Below are 11,127 nucleotides of genomic sequence, written 5' to 3'. Positions count from 1 at the left end.
GCCTTCACTGTGGTGGTTTTCAGCTGCTGTTTGTGGGCCTTTCTGTCTGAAATTTAGTCTTTAACAAGTGAAATGCATACTCAATTGGGTTGAGATCAGGTGACTGACTTGGCCATTCAAGAATATTCCACTTCTTTGCTTTAATAACCTCCTTGGTTGCTTTGGCTTTATGTTTTGGGTCATTGTCCATCTGTAGTATGAAGCGACAATCAGTTTGGCTGCATTTGGCTGGATCTGAGCACACAGTATGGCTCTGAATACCTCAGAATTCATTTGGCTGCTTCTGTCCTGTGTCACATCATCAATAAACACTAGTGACCCAGTGCCACTGGCAGCCATGCATGCCCAAGCCATCACACTGCCTCCGCCGTGTTTTACAGATGATGTGGTATGCTTTTAATCTTGAGCTGTACCACGCCTTCGCCATACTTTTCTCTTTCCATCATTCTGGTAGAGGTTGATCTTGGTTTTATCTGTCCAAAGAATGTTCTTCCAGAACTGTGCTGGCTTTTTTAGATGTATTTTAGCAAAGTCCAGTCTAGCATTTTTATTCTTGATGCTTATGATGACTTACACCGTGCAGTGAACACTCTGTATTTACTTGCAGTCTTCTCTTTATGGTAGATTTGGATATTGATATGCCTACCTCCTGGAGAGTGTTGCTCACTTGGTTGACTGTTGTGAAGGGGTTTCTCTTCACCATGGAGATTATTCTGCGATCATCCACCACTGTTGTCTTCCGTGGGCGCCCAAGTCTTTTTGCATTGATGAGTTCACCAGTGCTTTCTTTCTTTCTCAGGATGTACCAAACTGTAGATTTTGCCACTCCTAATGTTGTAGCAATTTTTCGGATGGGTTTTTTCTGTTTTTGCAGCTTAAGGATGGCTTGTTTCACCTGCATGGAGAGCTCCATTGACCGCATGTTTCCTTCACAGCAAAACCTTCCAAATGCAAGCACCACACCTCAAATCAACTCCAGGCCTTTTATCTGCTTAATTGAGAATGACATAACGAAGGGATTGCCCACACCTGTCCATGAAATAGCCTTGGAGTCAATTGTCCAATTACTTTTGGTCCCTTTAAAAACAGGGTGGCACATGTAAAAAAAAAAACTCCTAAACCCTTCATCCAATTTTAATGTGGATACCCTCAAATGAAAGCTGAAAGTCTGAACTTCAACTGCATCTGAATTGTTTTGTTTAAAATTCATTGTGGTAATGTCTAGAACCAAAATTAGAAAAATGTTGTATCTGTCCAAATATATATGGACCTAACTGTATATATATATATATATATATATATATATATATATATATATATATATACACACACACACACACACACAGTACAGAACAAAAGTTTGGACACACCTCCTCATTCAAAGAGTTTTCTTTATTTTCATGACTATGAAAACTGTAGATTCACTCTGAAGGCATCAAAACTATGAATTAACATATGTGGAAATATATAACTAACAAAAAAGTGTGAAACAACAGAAAATATGTCTTAGATTCTAGGTTGTTCAAAGTAGCAACATTTTGCTTTGATTACTGCTTTGCACACTCTTGGCATTCTCTTGATGAGCTTCAAGAGGTAGTCACCGGAAATGGTCTTCCAACAGTCTTGAAGGAGTTCCCAGTGATGCTTAGCACTTGTTAGCCCTTTTGCCTTCACTCTGCGGTCCAGCTCACCCCAAACCATATCGATTGGGTTCAGGTCTGGTGTCCGTGGAGGCCATGTCATCTGGCGTAGCACCCCATCACTCTCCTTCTTGGTCAAATAGCCCTTACACAGCCTGGAGGTGTGTTTGGGGTCATTGTCCTGTTGAAAAAAATAAACGATGGTCCAACTAAACGCAAACCGAATGGAATAGCATGCCGCTGCAAGATGCTGTCGTAGCTATGCTGGTTCAGTATGCCTTCAATTTTGAATAAATCCCCAACAGTGTCACCAGCAAAGCACCCCCACACCATCACACCTCCTCCTCCATGCTTCATGGTGGGAACCAGGCATGTAGAGTCCATCCGTTCACCTTTTCTGCATCGCACAAAGACACGGTGGTTGGAACCAAAGAACTCAAATTTGGACTCATCAGACCAAAGCACAGATTTCCACTGGTCTAATGTCCATTCCTTGTGTTCTTTAGCCCAAACAAGTCTCTTCTGCTTGTTGCCTGTCCTTAGCAGTGGTTTCCTAGCAGCTATTTTACCATGAAGGCCTGCTGCACAAAGTCTCCTCTTAACAGTTGTTGTAGAGATGTGTCTGCTGCTAAAACTCTGTGTGGCATTGACCTGGTCTCTAATCTGAGCTGCTTTTAACCTGCGATTTCTGAGGTTGGTGACTCGGATGAACTTATCCTCCGCAGCAGAGGTGACTCTTGGTCTTCCTTTCCTGGGTCGGTAATCATGTGAGCCAGTTTCTTTGTAGCACTTGATGGTTTTTGCCACTGCATTTGGGGACACTTTCAAAGTTTTCCCAATTTTTCAGACTGACTGACCTTCATTTCTTAAAGTAATGATGGCCACTCATTTTTCTTTACTTAGAATTTGTATTATGGCAAGAAAAAAGCAGCTAACAGTCTATTCAGTAGGACTATCAGCTGTGTATCCACGAGACTTCTGCACAACACAACTGATAGTCCCAACCCCATTTATAAGGCAAGAAATCCCACTTATTAAACCTGACAGGGCACACCTGTGAAGTGAAAACCATTTCCGGTGACTACCTCTTGAAGCTCATCAAGCGAATGCCAAGAGTGTGCAAAGCAGTAATCAAAGCAAAAGGTGGCTACTTTGAAGAACCTAGAATATAAGACATACAGTATTTTCATTTGTTTCACACTTTTTTGTTAATTATATAATTCCACATGTGTTAATTCATAGTTTCAATGCCTTCAGAGTGAATCTACAATTTTCATAGTCATGAAAATAAAGAAATCTCTTTGAATGAGGTGTGACCAAAATGAGGTGTGTCCAAACTTTTGGTCTGTACTGTATATATATACAGGTACGTGTATGTGTATATATATATATATATATATATATATATATATATATATATACACATATATATATACACATACATACACACACACACCCCCATGAGCAAAAAGGTAACAATATTTTGAACTTTTGACTTTCAGGCTCCATCCACTACTGCTTCGAACGTGAGACTAGCATCGTTCCATAGACAATCATCTTGGCTATCTCAAACATACTTTGACTTATTTAGCATATGATTAGTTATTCAGATTCTTGTCATGTCACTAGTACATTGTTAATGGTTTACTCCTGGTGGTGGAAAACTTTTTCATCCTGAATAGTACAAAATACAACCTGTTCTCACATACCTCAATAGCTCAGTGTATTATTTATTAGGTAGATTCTCAAGTGAAAGGAGCAGCCATAAAGATTTTGGAAGAAAACAGAAACTGTACTACCCAGCTCATCAATAGAGGTCTCTAGGCCAAGTAAGTGGCCAAACCATCATGTGAGTGCCATGACAGCTGGAAGAATACAAAATGAAGTCCATCCATCTGTTTAAAAGCCAAGAGGTGGACGTCCAGGCAAAATATCGCAGTCAACAGGTCGGCTTATCACAAAGTGTATCAGTTCTGGCACAATAAACAAGGCAGTGGAGGTGGCTTGTTTGCATCGTAATAGTGAGATCACAGATGTCCATGCAAGCATCGTGCGATACACTTTACACAAGTCTGGAATGGTTGCCTGAAAAAAAAAGGGTGAAGAATCCTAGACTCACTTGGGATTCCCCAATAACCAGTCAGGTAGTGGAAGCAGCCGCGGTCTCGTCTATCACTTGTTAGCCAATTGTGTAATTGCCCTGACAACTGGAGGCAGTGGAATTGTGTCCCTCTGACAAACTGGTGATAGTGGTGGGGTCTGTGCAACCCTCTCCCCGGCTGTTATCTTTGATACTGTCACCGTAAATCTAATGACTGTGTTGTTCGGGTTGTTGCTTTTACAGAGACGAATATGTCCATGTTATTTGCCGATTTGTGATGTTTATTCTTTTTAAAAATAACATTATTGTAATTTTTAAAAAAAATTTTTTTAGCACTGTGGTAAGGAGTAGTTTCGTTCTGATACAGGGCACTGCCTATTGCGCAGCTTGTTAATCTGAGGGCTACTGTAATACTGGAGGAATACTAAGTATTGCCTCTGCCCCAGATTGACAAGCCATGTAGCAGCCAGTTCCCCAAACTACTACTTACTACTGTACTGACCATAAGAGCTGGTGGGCAGATACTGGTCGCTCTGTGGTAGCAGAGAATCAGATAAAGAGGCGGACGGTGCCATGGTTGTCTAGTCACAGTGCATGGGTAAGTGGATAAGAGGCATCAGCTGTGCCTAGTGCTATGGATTTGTGGGCAAGCGGTGTCAGCGCTGCCTCTGAAACAATAGAACTTTTTTTTTCCTTACAATTGCACCCCTTTTTGCTTCACCTGAGATACACCTTAGGCAAGTGCCTACCTCTGCCTACATTTCATCCCTGCCCTGATTATACAGGGGGGGGGAGTAATTCTAGCAAAGTATACTACAGATTTTATTAGTGAGTGGAGGGGAGACATTAACCTACCAACAAAGTATCTGATTATGTTATATAAGAGGTGAAAATAGTAGTTTGTACCCTATTTTAGGGTGGTTGATACAATATGGGGGGCTCCATATGGAATTACTCTATAGGATTGCGCTCCGAATGTGATTATATTAAGGGGATGGGGGACTCTCTATGTGATTATAGTATGGGACGGGCCTTGACTGCTACTTGAGACCAAAGTCAAAGGATGGGATACACCAGTCATGGGCCAGTGCATTGTGCTGGACTCCCAGGCTATATTTTGCCAGCCAGTCTCTGTACAAGTGCTTTTAGGATATCCCATTGTAAATCCATAGACATTAATATGGAGATGATTCTCCCTTTGCAGCTATAACAAGGTCCACTATCTGAGGAAGATTTTTTACAAGATTTTGGATTGTATTCTGTGGGAATTTTTGCCAGTTCATCTAGTAGAGCATTTGTGAGGTCACACTGATCACACTGATATTGGATGGGAGGACCTGACTCACAGTCTCAGTTTTAGTTCATTGCAAAGTTGTTCAATGGGTTGAGGTCGGGACTCAGTGCGGACCACTAAAATTTTTTCACACCAAACTCGCCCAACCATGCTTTATGAGAAATTGTGTAACAAACTGTGTGCTGCTTCAAATTTTATCTGTTGAGAAAATGAAAAAAAAAAAAAAATGGGGTAAAATTTATTAGAAAAACATTTTTTTCATTTTCATGGCCAAATTGTTATACATTTTTGGAACACAATGTCAGCCAATTTGGTGCTTTCATTTTTATAAATATATTCTACATAATGCAGTTCAAATGTCATATATTCAATGTCTGCATACATCTTAGTGCTTACATAGTGCCGTTGTATTCTCTTGTTTTTCAAAATACTCCCCCAAACATTCTCCAGCAGAATATGCACTACAAAGTCAAATAGGGCAACCTTCCCTTCTGAGCCCTACTATAGTCTCCAACCAAATATACAATATTGCAGCACTCGGAAGAATTTTTTAGCCAATTGTTGACCACTTCTTATTCTATTCCTACTTGTGAAAAATAGAGTATAGGCAAACTGCATTACAAATTTCATCTCCTGAATTGTCCATTCTTACTCTATTCTTACTGTCTGATTGTAATAAATTATATGAAGTGTCTGTATGGTTAAAATTCTCACTACACTCCTGGATAAATTCCTTAAAAGGTGTATTTTCCAAAATGGGGACCTTTTAGGTGTTTCGCTTGTTTTTTGGCACCTCAAGGCCTCTGCAAACCTATGCTGGTGCCTGGAAAAAAAAGTCATAATGAAAAGAAGGTCTCAAAATCCATGAGATAGTTCTTCATTCCTGAGGCTCGTTTTTGTGCCATCAAATGGATCTTTATTAATATAAAAGAAAAACACAGCTAAAAATGAATAATATAGTACATTTTACATTGCTGTGCAGTTCTTCTTCCACTACACTGCTATGTCTTTATTCCAGCTTACTTCAATTTTAACAAAAAGTGATTTTCTCTCCTGAGAATAGGACATCATTCCTAATGTCCAGAGGGATTTTTTCGTCATTTTTTTTTTCACTTCCACAGATGGAGAAGCACAACGCTTTATTGGGTAGCCCAACCTAACTAAAGAAACCACACTTTCCTGGATTGTTATTACAGATCCTTTACATTGTGAGTTTTCTGCCTACTCCATTATGCAGCCTTGCTGTATTGCTTAGTACATGCAGTCCCTTACATAGCATCCTAGGAGAGCCTGAACTTAAAGGCGGTTGGACTTATTTGCAGCCCCATTTTCTACAGCTCCAGTGAGTGTAACTTTGGTGCTACATGGGACAACGTTCGCCAACTAGGGTGTTGTGATGGATGCACCTCTCTAATGGTTAAGTGGCTTGATTGCTGATGCACTACCTGTCCTCCAATTAATGCTCCTTCACCCACTACCTAGCATTAAAAAGGAATTTTTCAGGCAATTCACACTGCTGAAACCATGGACAGTATGGATTACAGCCTTGCTACACGATTATAGCCAGGGATTTTAATAACTGAGTCTTTCAGAGAAAATACACTTTGAAGATCCTGGCCGGCTATTCCCTGCGCTTCGGTATCTGATTGATAGGTCTTTCTGTGGCTGTTGCATGTATATAGTAGGGAGATATTTGACAATCACATAGCCAATCTAGATTAGTCCAGCTCTTCAGAGCGTGGCTTCAGATCATTGACAAGTCTCTCCCTACGTACAAACAAGGGAGAGACCTGTCAATCAGCTGCAGCAGCGCTGGGAAGAGCCAGCCAGGATCTTCAAAGGATATTTCATCTGAAACACAGAAGATTTTCCGAGATTAATATACCTGACTGCAATCGTACAGTCTGCAATTCACGCTGCACATGGTTTGAGCAGCATGAATCACTTGGTGGGTTCCCGTTAATCTCACACCACTTGCAGGCTCTATGCTTTACAGACCGCTCGCTATGCTCTGAAGCTCACCAGACTCCTGGGTCTTCCCAGCTTCAGTCCCTGTGCGATTCAGAGGTAAAGCTACACCTACTAGCAGTCTGAAGCGCACACCGCTCCATCCAGCAGCACGACCAAGGCACTAGTCTAAAAATGTCAATTCTTCATGAGCGCACCAACCCCTGACAAAGTGGTAAGGAGCTGGGGAGCAACAGGCTCCTGAAGATAGAATATTAGAACGACCCTTTAATACAGGCCTAAATGTACCACACATGACAGCTAGTGCTGTCCAAATGACACATGGATTTTTGTGAGTACTCACCGTAAAATCCTTTTCTCCGAGACGCTCATTGGGGGACACAGAGACTGTGGGTGTGTGCTTCTGCCGTCTGGAGGCCGACACTAAGTGTACAAAAAAAGAGTTAGCTCCTCCTCCGCCGCATACACCCTCGCCCCTAGGCCGGGCGTAACTCAGTTTAGTGCATAAGCAGTAGGAGAACGCGCCTTAAACTCAGGCAAGAAACTATATGTCTGAAAAAGGGGCCACCCTAAACCTTGTACAAGGATTTGTATAACTCAAAATAAGTAAATGCCAACTGGCTGATAGGGTGGGTGCTGTGTCCCCCAATGAGCGTCTCGGAGAAAAGGATTTTACGGTGAGTACTCACAAAAATCCATGTTTCTCCTTCGTCTCATTGGGGGACACAGAGACTGTGGGACGTTCTAAAGCAGTCCTCTGGGCGGGATCTTAGCTCACCCAATCCATGCTAATTTGCGCCCCTGATTAGAGGTGCGCAACTGCTGCCTGGAGAATCTTTCTTCCCAGGCTTGCATCCGAGGATGCCTGGGTATGTACGTTATAATGTTTGACAAACGTATGCAAACTGGACCAGGTAGCTGCTTTGCACACCTGCTCCGCTGAAGCCTGGTGTCGCAGTGCCCATGAGGCACCCACTGCCCGTGCCGAGTGAGCCTTGATCCCTGCCGGAACCGGCGTGCCACTGATTTGATAAGATTCTTGGACCGTCAGGCGAACCCATCTGGCCAAAGTCGCTCTGGACGCAGCGAGCCCCTTCCGCCGCCCCTCTGGAACCACGAATAGAGAGTCTGTCTGGCGGAATGGCGCTGTCCTTGTCACATACCTCCTAAGAGCTCTTACCAGATCCAGGGTGTGCAAAGCCTTTTTTACCCTGTGCACCGGTGCCGGGCAAAATGAGGGTAAGACAATGTCTTCGTTGATATGAAATGCAGACACAACCTTCGGCAAGAAGGGAGGAGCTGGCCTTAAAACTACCTTATCTTTATAAAAGGTCAGGAATGGCGGTTTACAAGATAAGGCCGCCAATTCCGAAATCCGCCTAATAGACGTTATAGCTACTAGAAAAATGACCTTTCTGGACAGGTAAGGTAAGGAGACCTCTTGCAATGGTTCGAAAGGAGCCTCCTGAAGGGCCCTGAGCACCAAGTTCAGGTCCCATGATTCCGTCGGCGCTTTATAGGGGGGTACTAAATGTGCGACCCCCTGCATAAACGTCTTAACCTGCCAGACGGAAGCGACTTTTCGTTGGAAAAGCACCGACAGGGCCGAGATTTGCGTTCTGAGCGAACTCGGAGCCAACCCTGCGTCCAGCCCTGCCTGTAGAAAAGCCAGTACGTTGGGGATCGAAAAAACCAGAGGAGCCACTTCACGATCCCTACACCAACGGAAAAAAACTTCCCAAGTTCGATGATATACTCTCGCCGAGGAAGGCTTTCGGGCACTCACCATCGTGGCCGCCACATCGCGCCTGAATCCTGCCTGTGTTAACAGCCAAGATTCAATGGCCACGCCGTCAAACACAGGGCCCCTAAGTTCGGATGGCAGATCGGCCCCTGGGACAGTAAGTCCGGCCGATCTGGAAGACGCCAGGGTACGTCCACCACTAGTTGAACCAGATCTGCATACCAGGCCCGCCGGGGCCAGTCTGGGGCCAGCAGAATTGCTGGAACCTTCTCTCTCCTTATTTTCCTGATAACTCTTGGAAGCAGCGGCAGCGGGGGGAACAAGTACGGGAGACGAAACTGGCTCCACGGGAGCACCAGAGCGTCTGCTGCGATTGCCTGCGGATCGAGGGATCGAGCGACAAACCTTTGTACTTTGGCATTCTCTCTGGATGCCATAAGGTCCACGTCTGGTGTCCCCCACCGTTGGCAGATCTGCTGAAAGATCTCGGGGTGCAGGGACCATTCCCCTGCCGCGACCCCCTGTCGGCTGAGAAAATCTGCCGCCCAGTTTTCGACTCCCGGAATGTGCACCGCTGAAATTACCACGCGGTTCTTCTCTGCCCAACGCAGTACCAGCCCGACCTCGCGCATGGCTGCCTGGCTGCGCGTGCCCCCTTGATGGTTGACATATGCTACTGCTGTAGCATTGTCCGACTGAATGCGCACCGGCCGGTGTCTCAGGAAACACTGGAAATGTTGCAGGGCCAATCGTATTGCCCGTATCTCCAGAATGTTGATCGGGAGAACTATCTCCTGAATGGACCACCGCCCCTGGGCTGTGTGACTCTGGAAAACTGCTCCCCAACCTTGCAGGCTTGCATCGGTCGTCACCACCAACCATTGTTCCGGGGGAAAGGGTTTCCCCTGGACCAGAGACGAGTCGCGAGTCCACCACCGGAGTGAACGTCGGACCAGCGGAGACAACTTGCACCGATGACTGAGAGACAGCAGCCTCCGGTCCCATGCTGACAAGAGCGCATGCTAAAGCGGACGGAGATGGAACTGGGCAAACGGGATTGCCTCCATCGCCGCCACCATTCTGCCCAACACACTCATGCCGTACCGGATGGATCTGGTGCCCGGCTGTAGAAGGTTCCGTACCCCTTGCTTGATTTTTCGCGCCTTGTCCTGAGGGAGGATCACCAGCCCCCGGGAGGTGTCGAAAATCATGCCTAGGAACACGATTCTTTGGGCTGGAACCAAGGACGACTTGCTCCGATTGATCAACCAGCCTAGACGGGCCAGGGTATCCAGAGTGATACTGACATTGTCCTGGCACTCCTGAAACGACGGCCCCTTTACCAAAAGGTCGTCCAGGTAAGGTAACACCGTTATGCCCCGTGCATGCAGGATGGCCATAACCACCGCCATTATCTTTGTAAAGACTCTGGGGGCAGTGGCTAAACCGAAGGGCAGAGCCACAAATTGGAAATGTCGTCCTCCGATCGCAAATCGCAGGAACCTCTGGTGTGGGGGAAATATCGGAATATGTAGATATGCATCCTGCACATCGATCGAGGCCAGGAATTCCCCTGGATCCATGGCTGCAATGACCGAGCGGAGGGACTCCATCCGGAATCGCCTGACCCTGATGAATCTGTTCAGGATCTTTAGATCCAGTACTGGCCTCACAGTCCCGTCTTTTTTGGGGACCGAAAACAGATTGGAGTAAAACCCCTGCGACTCTTCGCCCTGCGGCACTGGGGCGATGACCCCTTTGCGCTGTAGCGTCATTATAGCCTGTAACAAACTTTCCGCCTGCGAATCTGTCTTGGAAAGTCGGGAACGGAAGAATCGCTGTGGCGGCCGTCCGACAAACTCTATCTTGTACCCGGACGATATTAGTTCTGCCACCCAAGTGTCGCGTGTCACTGCGACCCAAACGTGGCTGAACCCTAGTAGGCGTCCGCCCACTCTGTCGTCCGTAGGTACGGAGCGCCTCCAGTCATTTAGCTGGAGGCTTTTGGGATCTGGCCCCCCTCGCTCTGGGCAAACGGCCTCGGCCTCTACCCAGCGGATTGGCCCTGTAAGAGGTTTGCTTTTCCCTACTCTGGCCATTGTTTGCGGAGGAGTATGCCCTGGCCGAAGTCCCCCCCCAGGGGCTACGAAAGGGCCGAAAACGCCTCTGCGTTTGCCTGAATGCCGGGCAACTTCTCTGCTGCGGGAGGAAACTACTTCTCCCCCCTGTGGCTTCTGAGATAAGCCTATCAAGCTTCTCACCGAACAGCCGATTGCCCTGAAAAGGCAATGAGGTTAAGGATTTTTTAGAGATAGAATCCGCTTTCCACAGCCTCAGCCATAATGCACGCCTAATGGCGATCGCATTTGCTGCCGCCACA

This window comes from Dendrobates tinctorius, unplaced genomic scaffold (assembly GCF_039654945.1).
Source record: "Dendrobates tinctorius isolate UK_male_01 unplaced genomic scaffold, ASM3965494v1 ptg000003l, whole genome shotgun sequence".
Classification (NCBI taxonomy): Eukaryota; Metazoa; Chordata; class Amphibia; order Anura; family Dendrobatidae; genus Dendrobates; species Dendrobates tinctorius.
The sequence above is the reverse complement of the archived record's forward strand: the minus strand, read 5'-3'. Positions refer to the sequence as shown.